Source organism: Empidonax traillii, unplaced genomic scaffold (assembly GCF_003031625.1).
Source record: "Empidonax traillii isolate 1590-97213 ecotype Southwest subspecies unplaced genomic scaffold, ASM303162v1 scaffold28:size2823434, whole genome shotgun sequence".
Lineage (NCBI taxonomy): Eukaryota > Metazoa > Chordata > Aves > Passeriformes > Tyrannidae > Empidonax > Empidonax traillii.
In genome coordinates, this window is record NW_020955221.1 from 1400068 (window position 1) to 1411360 (window position 11293).

Genomic DNA, 11293 nt, shown 5'->3' on the forward strand with positions numbered 1-11293 from the left:
TCCTGTATTTTCAGAGTTCCAGCTCTCTTTCTTTCTAGTAACAAATCCTCAGCAGCAGCACTTTCATTGCAGTTGGAACATCTTTTCTCTCCTTCTCGCTCTGTGTTGGCTTCTGGGGCTGGGCTTACCCCCCTCCTGGGCTAAGACCAAAGGCTGGAGATTATTCAGGTCCTGAAGGGTTTTCCTTCCATAGGCTTGCAAGGGGACACTTGCTTACTATGGATCTTCTTCCACAGGGTTACAGGGGATAATGGTTTAAGAGTCCACCCCTGTTTCCCTATGGAGGTCCCTCCCCATGGGAGAACAGTCTTTGATAGACTTCTCGGCATGGGTCTAATATGAATCCACACACGCACGGATTCCAGCATCTCACATGGGCCATCTCGCTCCAGCATGGGATTTCTCAGAGTCACAAAATCTTTAACAGCAGTATAGATCCACACACGCACGGATCTCGGTATCTCACCTGAGTCATCACTGCTCCAGCACAGGTTTCTCTCAGGGTTACAAATCTCCACCAGGACCCTGTCTCACTTCAGTCCTTTTCATGAAGCCTCGGTTCTCTTTAGTACATCCACAAACTTCTTTATCAGCTGCCTGGGGAGTCTCCTTACTCCAACACACTTTTACAAGTAGCAGAGATTACTTTTCAGTCTTTTCCCTGCTAAGGAGAAAGAGCAGAAAGGCAGGGGGGAAACAAGCCTCCCCCCTTTCGCATTTTACTTTTCTTTGCTGCAGCTTCGGCTGCCAACTCCGACCTTGGAAGCTCCGTTATCTTTCGGCTGGAATTCTTCCACAGCGGTTTCTGTCCAAGCAGTCCGTCTTTTAAACTTTTTTTCTTCACTCTCTTACAAGAGAGAAGGGAGAACTTCAGTGCTGCACCTGCTCCCCCCCCCGGCCCAAGCCGGGGGAGGAGGGAGTCTGGCCCTGTTCGGGCCCGGTACTCCTCTTCCCTACATGGCTGCTACTCTAATTCCAACTGCGTCAACCACCTTCTCTTCCGTTTTCTTGAAGATGTAATTAGCAAAGGCGTTTCTGGACTTTTGATTGGTCTTTTTGTCCGGAAATTACCTGGACAAAACCATCATCAGCCCCAGGGATGGGCTGAGGGGGCAAAACCACGACATGTACTTTCTAGGTTAAGAATACTTAGTGTGTTTCCTTAGTACAGTCTGATAAACATGTAGTTTCACTTATATATCAATTAATAAAGTAATCTCAAATATCCAGGATAAAACAAGTTTCTTCTTGTTGTGGTTTAACGTAGCTGGGAACGAGCCCCAATCCAGCTGCTTGCTTACTCCCTCATAGCAAGATGGGTGAGAGGATCAGAAGGGTAGAAGTGAGAAAACTCATGGGTTGAAATAAGGAAAGTTTAACAGGTAAAGCAAAAAACTGTGCATACAAGCAAAACAAAACAAGCAATTTCCTCCTTCCTATGGGCAGGCAGGTGTTCAGCCATACCCAGGAAAGCAGGGCCCCATCATGCCTAACAGTGACTTGGGAAGATCAAATGCCATCACTCCAAACATGGGTTCTCTTTTCCTTGCTTATAGGCCAAGCATGAAGCCATATGATCTGGGATATTCCTTGGGTCAGTTGGAATCATCTGTCTCAGCTGTGTCCCCTTCCAGCTCATTGTGCACCCCTAGCCCAATCACTGGCGTGGTGAGGAGCAGAAAAGGTCTTGATACTGTGTAAGTGCTGCTCAGCAGTAATGAAAACATCCCTGAGTTATCAACACTGTTTCCAGCACAAATCCAAAGCACAGCCCCATACAAGCCGATATGAAAAAAAGCACACTTCTCATAGCTTTTTTTTCCCAGCAGCTCCTTTAAACCTTCCTAAGGGACAAAATTCCTGCTGGATCTCTTTGATTTTTTTTCTCTTTGGTCCTTCTATTTCTAAGCCTTCTCTTATCATGTAGTTTTCATAGGTGGTGGTGTTTTATGGCCGATTTTAAAAAACAAAACAATCAAAAAAGGAGGAAGTATTTCTCTCTTGATGATTGTTACAGGTAAGAAGCTTGTGAGAAAGAAAGGGTTTAATTTCTTGTTATCAGTACTAAGTCCACAATAGTAGCTCTGTTATCTTAAAAGTTTTTCAGTCCTCAAAAGAACAAAAGAACAGAACTTTTGAAAAATAGCACACAATTTTTCTTGTAAGAAGTCCAGAGGAATCTTTTGCTGCTGGCAACCTACTGAAACTGTGAAACAAGTCTATATAAAAAGGGCTTTATTTATGTGAAATGAACAAACACACAAAGAAACAAGACTGACTTGCAAGCAAAATTCAGGGGTTTGCACTATGTATGTAAAAAGGTTTAGTAGGGCAAAATATTATAACCAAATATTCTTTGTTTGCTGGCACATACCTAAAAATCATCTCCGTAGCTTGGCTAAGAAGTCAGATTTTTGCCATTCTGAAGAAAACGATTTTTCCTTCAAGCTCTACATATGAAGATTTGAGCTGCATCCTTGAAGAGACTGTGTTGTCTAGCACAAAAGCCCTGTGGCTCAAATATCTTTATTTAATCAATCTATTTGACATTGTATTTACTCTTAAAGTTGTTTGATGTGTTGATTGGCTGCTAGCTGTATCTTAGCATGGTGTTCACCAAAAGGGTTTATAACAGCCTAGATAGAAATCAATGGACTTAGTTTTGATTTACCATCAAAGAAACCATCCCATACTCTGAGACAGGACTTTCTTCCCATGTTGTCTCGAGTAAGGAAAATGAAGATCATAAGCAAGTGTGATGCTAAAAATCTCTATTCAAGCAGACACTAGCAAGCTGTAGTGATAAAAATTGACACAGCAGAGAAAATCATTCAAGCAAATCACCGTTCTTTCAATAATCTGATGTAAAAAAGCTGCTGTATGAGAAGACCTGTAGTCTGTTATTTCCTAGTGCTAAGTCAGAAAAGGAATAGCAAATAAACAGAGGTTATCTCAATCTGAAAAGCTGCACTTAAGTAAATACAAAGGTTTTCTAGTATTGTAACTTGAAAATGTACCTTTGCAAAAATGTGTTTCTAATACAAACTGAGAAGAAAGAGGATTTGACTAATTGATTTTCTGGTATCTATAGTTTCTGAATTAAATAGCTAGGGCAATTATTTCTTCTGTTAAGTGCTTTTAGATTTACTGATTAAATGTTCTGCATAGATGTAGAGAATGCATTGCTGCCATCATTGACGTGACTGTCCAAATCTTTTGCAGCCTTTGCTTCTTGCAGCCACCTTGTGACTAGTATTTCAAGATATGTTCAAGACAATGTATGGTCTGGGCCAAAAATATATTCAGTTAAACTCAGAGTGAAGTCCCGTGTTGACAATTTTGTTTCTCTGTCATAGTGCTGCAGTATGAAGAATTATAATGTGTTGCTAGACCATTCTGGGAAGCTACTCTGCTGTTCTTACAAAGAGAAACTCTCTCCTATGCTAAAAGTCAAAAAAGATTAAAAAAATATTCCCACCAGAGCAAAATATTGCACATTCTAATTGTGAAGAGGCATAAAATGGAGTAACAGATGTTAATCATATCGGTTATTGCAGAACATACTCAGGATTTGCTAATAAGGCAAGTACACATTAAAGGACCTTTTCTGTATCAGACATGGTTCTTCAGAAATTGGTTCAGGACCAAGAGTTGATTGAATAAAAATCACTAGATATAATATCAAATAATGCACAGGAAATATTTACCTGAACTTTGAGATTTCTTAATAAAAATCACTTAGGTTTTTTTACCAGTTTAGAACTTAATGTAATCCATATTCCTAAAAACCTGTACAGGGACAACTTGACAAATCAGAGGACTGGGCAATCACCAACCATACAACTTTTAACAAGGGCAAGGGCCAGATTCTGCACTTGGAATGGGACAACCCTGAATGGGTGGACAGACTGGGAAATAACAGCCTGCAGGGTTGCCCCACAGAAAGGAACCTGGGGGTCCTGGCTGATGGCAAGGAATATGAGTCAGCAGTGCCCTGGCAGCCAGAAGGGCCAACCGTGTCCTGGAGGGCATCAGGCAAAGCATCACCAGCTGGTCGAGGGAGGGGATTGCCCTGCTCTGCTCTGCTCTGCTCTGCACTGGGGTGGCCTCACCTTGAATATTGTGTGCAGTTTTGGGCGTCACAATATAGGAAAAATATTAAGCTCTTAAAGAGTGTCCAAAGGAGGGATTTGAAGATGGTGAAGGGCCTTGGGGGGCAACCGTATGAGGAGCGGCTGAGGTGACTTGGTGTGTTCAGCCTGGAGAAGAGGGGAGCCTCACTGCAGTCTATGCTTCCTCACAAGGGAAAGCAGAGGGGCAGGCACTGATCTCTTCTCTGTGGTGAACAGTGATAAAACCACAGAAAACAGCATGAGTCTGAGTCACGAGAGGTTTAGGTTAGATATCAGGAAAAGGTTCTTTGCCCAGTGTGGTGGCTGCATACTGGAACATGCTCGACAGGGAAATGGTCACAGCCCCAAGCCTGGTAGAGTTTGCTTGTTGGTTTCTTTGTTTCTAAATTTGACATTTTGGAGGATTATGAGTTGCCAATTGAGGAGTGGTGGGGAGAGTGAGCTGCCAGGAACAGGGCAGTGTGATGAACCAGAAGGCTAGAAAAAGCATAACTCTATTTGCTAATGCTATGTTATTTCACAGCCTCTTCTCAAAGATTTTTCAGAATATATCAAATTTCTAGGTCATTTGGTGTTAGGTTAGCAAGTTTCCTGACAACACCAAGCCTGTGGTGTGGTCACCCCACTGGAAGGAATGGATGCCATCCAGAGGGAGTTAAAGAGGCTTGAGAGGTGGGCCTGCATAAACCTCATTAAGTCCAGCAAGGCTAAGTCCAAGGTGCTGCACCTGCATAGGGCAATCCCAAGCACAACTACAGACTGGGAGGAGAATGGATTGAGAGCAGCCTTGAGGAGGACTTGGGTGTGTTGGCTGATGAGAAATTCCAACTGTATCCTGGGCTACATCAAAAGCAGTGCAGTCAGCAGATTGAGGGAGGTGATTCTGCCCTTCTACTCTGCCATTATGAGACCCCCACCTGTAGTGCTATGTCCAGCTCTGGGGTTCCCAACATAAAGATATGGACTTGTTGGAGCAAATCCAGGGGAGGGCCATGAAGAGGATCAAAGATCTGCAGCACCTCTTCTATGACTAAGAAGCTGAGAGAGTTGGTGTTGATCAGACTGGAGAAGGCTCTGCAGAGACCTTACAGCAGCCTTCCAGTTCCTAAAGGGGCCTTATAAAAAAAGGAGGGGGGGGGCCTTTTAACATGGATATGTAGTGATAGGACAGGGGGTAATGGCTATAAATTGTTGATATATACTAGATTTAAGAAAAAAATTCTTTACTGTGAGGGTGGTGAGGTGCCTAGAGAAGTTGTGGGTGCTCCATCCATGGAAGTGTTCAATGCCAGGTTGGGCAGGGCTCTGAGTTAACCTGGTGTACTGGAAGGTATCTCTGCCCATGATGGGAGTGTTGGAATTAGAGGATCTTTAAGGTCCCTTTCAACACAAACTACTATATGATTCTATGTTCTTCCAAAAGGCAACAGGTTCAGAAACCTATATTTTGGTTTACAGGCCTACTATGAGCTGAAAAAATGTATTAAATATTTAGCAAAAAAAAATATGCAGTTCAAAACAGATGTTTGTACAGATTCTCTTCCATGGCTTGATTTCTCCTTAAAAGAAGAAAATCTTAGTTTGCTTAGGTTTTTTTATACTCTCTATATCAGACAAAACAGCTTGAATGCTTTTGTGTCACCTTCTTATCTCTAGAGACAGTTAGTTACAGTTGAATTCACTTGTCTGATGTGAGAAAATATCAATATGAAAACTAAACAGACTGTTTCTTCTTTCCTGTCTAAGAAGGAAGTGGAAGATCATTCAAACCACCCCAGAATATGATGCTCTTTTTCACTCACAAGTAAATACTTTGCAATATCTCAAAATATTTATTCCATGTTAGTACATTCTGGTTGCCAAGTACAAGTGCAAGTATAGGGCTGACAGCTGTCATGAATCTCTGGTTTATTTTTTTAGGCAACAAAGGGGTATATGATAACTTTTATTAAACCTGTCTGATACTACAGTGATGATCGCTGTGAAAAATGCTGAGTTTGGGAGATAATTAGTTCTGTAAGGTAAAGCAGGCTTTACTGAATCTCCTGCTCAACCTGTTTTGTAGCATAAATTATGGGTTCCCACTGCTATTTCTTTGCCAAGGTAAATAGTGTGGGGCAAAATCTGCAATCCAAGTGCAGGAGGTAGGGATATTAATAATGTAGAAAAACTGGTTAGAACTTCCTTACATGAATCTAGTACTGAGCTAGATGAACTGTTTTGAACCCCTGCAGCTCAGGATACCTCTGAAAAAGTAAGTGGAATAGGAGATGCCCTAAAACAATTCTGAGGTTTGGGGTTTTGTTTGGTTTTATTTTATTTGGTTTGGTGGGGGACTTTTTTTATTGGGTTGTTTGTTTGTTTTTTTTTTGAGGGGAGGGTGGGGGGGAGGAGTGATTTTTAATTATAATTCCCAATGGGAAAAACAAGTTTTTCATTTCTGATGAATGCAGCTTAACTGGGAGAATTGAAGAAGTAGCACTCAGTGCTTCCACGATGTAATTAATTTAGCAACAAACATACCAGCTGCATTATTCAGAGCAAGTCTTGTATTACTTCTGGGATTCTTCTCTGTACATGTCTTTTGTATTCATAGCTTTGGTTTGACGAAGCAAATGGGTAGGGCAGCATTCAGCCACGCTTATTGGCAAGGGCAAGTGTCTACAGTCTGCCCATAGTGAGGCAATTTTTGGGAGGCTCATGCAGAGTAGCTGTTCTATTCAGCACTGATGTGTCTGGCACAGGCTGCTTGCAGGATTACCAGGATGTGTGCACAGGAAATGGAATGTAGCCTGAAAATCAACTGTGGAAATTCAGCTAACACCCTCATTGTTGTGCAAATATTTCCTCTGTTAAGAAAACACAAGGTTGTGGTCAAATAGCATGTATGGAGAAGGATCTCTTTGCAGTGGCAGACATGAGTGATGATTCAAGCTATTTCATAGAACCACAGAATATGCTGAATTAGAAGGGACCCACAAGGATCATCAAGTTCAAACCTTAGCCCTGCACAGGACAATCACCAAGAGTCATACCATGTGCTTGAGAGTACCATGCTCCTTGAACTCTGTCAGGCTCAGTGCTGTGACCACTTCCCTGAGGAGCCTGTTCCAGTGCTCAACCCACCCTCTGGGTGAAGAACCTTTTTCCAATATCCAACCTAAACCTCCCCTGACTCTACTTCAGGCCACTCCCTCGGGTCCTGTCACTGGTCACCACAGAGGAGAGATCAGTGCCTGTCCCTCCTCTTTGCCTCACAAGGAAGTTGTGACTGCAATGAGGTGTCCCCCTCAGTCTCCTCTTCTCCAGGCTGAACAGACCAAGTGCCCTCAGCCACTCCTCATATGGCTTCCCCTCAAGATCCTTCACCGTCTTCATTACCATCCTTTGGACACTTTCTAAGAGCTTAATATCTTTCTTCTATTGTGGTGCCCAAAACTGCACAGAATATTCAAAGTGAGGCTGCATCAGTGCAGAGCAGAGCAGGATAATCACCTCCTATTTCATCAGGAGCCAACAGAAAGAAGATTGCTAAATGAAAAAGAGTGGTTGCCTTATATAGATTGCTATGCTGTCACAAACACAGGCACGCTTTGGAACTTATTGGTGACAGCAGGAGTATTATAAACTACAGGTTGCTTTTAGCAATGAGGTATTTTCACCAGAATCTTTCTTGTTTGCTCAGCCATGGCTTACAGTGTGAACAAGGCTTGAACAGCAAACCCAGATAAGGAAAAAAGAAAATTATCTTAAAAACTGGTAATCAGCATGCAGGGAGAAACATTACAGCTATGTCCTTCATTACCTCCTTTCTGCAATGTCAGTCACTAGGACAGTAACTTTCATCTTCTGCTCTTTCTGATGTTACTGTATGTGTAAAAATGCTGTGCCCTACATAGCTTGAACACTAACAAAACCTTTTCAGCTTTCTGCAAAGAGAAAAGAGGTGAGGGCCTATCCAGGTTATTCCTGGACATAAAAAAGCAAATGTATTACCACCACTGGGGCAACACGTCATATGGTTTTGAGAGGGTACTGTTATTCACAGCACTTGCATGAATTAATTCAGTGGTCACTGGTTCAATTTTTTATTCTTCATGTCATTATGATCTTGCAGTAAAGACAACTGTTTTGACAAACTGGTTTACTTTCTTTTGCAATGTCTTCCCAAACTCATGAACTTTCATAAACATCAGATATCTGCTCATTTTATCTCTGTACTTATTCCCATTTAAGCTTATGCACATCTAACAGGCTCTTCCTTTTGACAGATTTCTTATCTTTTCTTTAAGCCTTTAGCACCTCTGCCTTCTATTCTTCCCCATGAAGAGCCCAGAAATTAAGAACCCAGTGGTATTAAGTTCTAGGTCAGAAAATATTTTGGTATATAATTTTTGCTTGCTTTCCAACTCATCAGAAACAGAAATGGTGCAGATTCACCAAAATCTGAAAAGAAGTTATTTCTGATATTTCTTCAATTTAATGAGCTGAAAAATCTCTCCCATTTTTTGTGGCATTCTTAACAGACCTCAGCTAACTACATCCTGTAACACATGGTTACTGCTTACACACAATTTCTGCAGCAATACTGTTCAAAAATAGCTTGACAAGAACCTCCAAGTTGTCTAACATCTTTCCACCTGCTAGGCATTGCACAGGTCACGACAATACAGTAAATATCTCCTAAGGTACATCACTGAGATCCCCAGTCTTGTTCTTCTACATTTCATTGTGGGATTCCTGGTAGCAATCCATGTTGATTATTGAGAAATTCAAAGTATTTTGTAACAGTGACTCTCAAACATATGAGAATCTCTTTTAGTTATCTTCAAGGTAGTAAATTGCCTGAGATGCCTTCCCCTGTATTACTTTTCATGTGCCAGCAAAGCCTCTGTTGGTAGGATTCTCCTGAAGATTGTGCCAAACCATTAATCAGGCTATGTTGTATCTTTCCTTTTGTAGCAGATTAGAAATCTAAATCAAAGATTTTAATTGCTTTTATAATATGGGATTGACTCATTACAAACATTTTGATCTGGGCCAGCTGTGGCTGGAAAAAAAATATGTGTGATATATACCTGACATTCAGATGATCATCATTATGACTCAACTTAAGTAGAGCTACTTAGGTCACAGTTATTTAATCTAAGACATCTATTAAACTATTTTTGGAATATGGACAAATTGGGAGGGATTTAAAATGCATTTAAAGACGACATTAAAAAAAAAAGCAAAGCTTGTGTTCTTCAGCAGGATTAAAATTTCAAGGATTTTGAGCACTAAACATGAAGCAGGTACACATGGCACAATACAATGCTGTGCAGAGAAAAGAGGAAGCTAGTTGAAAGCAGTGCTGTGCATTTTCAAGAAGCTAGTTGAGGCTTTGTTGTGGAGAAAAGGCAGTAGCGAGAGAAATAGAGATTCAAAAGCTGAAGGAATTTTTGAACACGTAGATATAAACTTTCAAAAAAGCACAAGGCTTTATGCCTTTATGTTATATTTCTGCCATATACAAAATGAATCAGTAAGTAATCAAACAAGTTTTCCTCTCATACACAGTTTAGTGCCATACAAATGGTAGTTGCTAGAATGATCAGTCATTACCAGAAGATGCTCAGTATATAATTTAACTATGCCTTATTATGCAGACATTAATCATACCTGTTGCTTCACTGTAATCAATGCAGTCTCGGTAGCCATTACATTCAAGTTCAGGTATTTCTCCTGGGAGAAATACCTAAGTTTCCTTAACTAGAACAAAACTTTAGACTGTAAAAAATAATAAAGAAGAAGAAAAAAAAATCACTTCTGTGGTTTCCTATTCCAGACTAAAACACAGAAAAAACACTTTCAAAGCAGGTATTTGTTAGACATTCTTACAAGAGTGTTTAGTACATATCTTTGATTTCATCACCTGGTTTCAGCACACTAATAGTAAGGACTGCCAGAGTGTCCTTGAATTGAACTCCTGAATCAATGAGAGTTTTGTCACTCTGGGAATGGAAACTTCCAAGGAGCTGGATAAAATGCTACTAGTTTTCCTACATGGCATTTTTTTCTCTGAGTCAGCTCCTGAATATTTCACTGAGCCTAGTGTAACCAGAATTTCCAGTCTGGCTAGAATATCCCAGTATCCAACAGATTTGGTTTTGCTATTTTTCCATATCACATGGAGGAAACAGGATATTCCTGCTCTCACCTTAAACCCTGCATAGAAATGCAGGCTTTTGCAGCATGAGAGCAGGAGACACAGGGTTGTGATGTGATACGAGTCTCATGTTTTACTGCAAAACAACAGGAACAGATTATGTTCTGCAGTGCAATAAATATTGCTTAGACTGATGAATCCGCAAAGCTTATATTCAGTTAAGTAACCTGACATGGGCTCTACATATAACACATCCTCTGTTTTCTTTATTCTGGTTTCTAAGGTTGTGTATATATCCTAGGAAAACAATATAAATGCTCTCCATTAACAACAATAACTGTAGGTAAAGTAGTATAAGCAGGGAACAGAAGTTCCTCCCTAGCTGCCTGAAATAGCACCTGAGTTTTCTCACTGCACAGTAAGTAGGAACTATCAAACTGTTCTTCTGTTGACTGACAGTGCTAGCAGATGTGGCTCATCACTAAAATTTGATGACGCTTTTGGAAGAAACATGTCTACTAACTTTATTATATTTTAGTAGAATTAAGTACTCTAAATTTTAGTTAATTAAATTCTACTCGTTCAAGATCCCCCTCTCCAAGATGAACTAGATATAATTAATAACAAAAGAAAAACAAGGACATAGTATAGAGGGCTAATGTTTAAGATGGATCACAACTAACCATCATGAAAACTGATAAAAATTAAAAATGTTTCAACTATTTGACAGAATGTGACAGAAGGCATTGGTTAGACTTCTGTGAAATTATGTAACCCTGTAGTTCTTAAACGAAAACCTGACTTAGTATTTCTCAAGGTCTTCTTGGTGACCGAGATTGTAAACCTTTTGACCAAACCCACAGATGCTGAAAAAGAACTCCTTGCATGCCATCTTGTGGATGTCACAAGAACATCAACATTTGTTTTGAAAAGATGGATTCGTTAAAAAAAAAAAAAAAAAAAAAAAAAAAAAAAAAAAAAAAAAAAAAAAAAAAAAAAAAAAAAAAAAAAA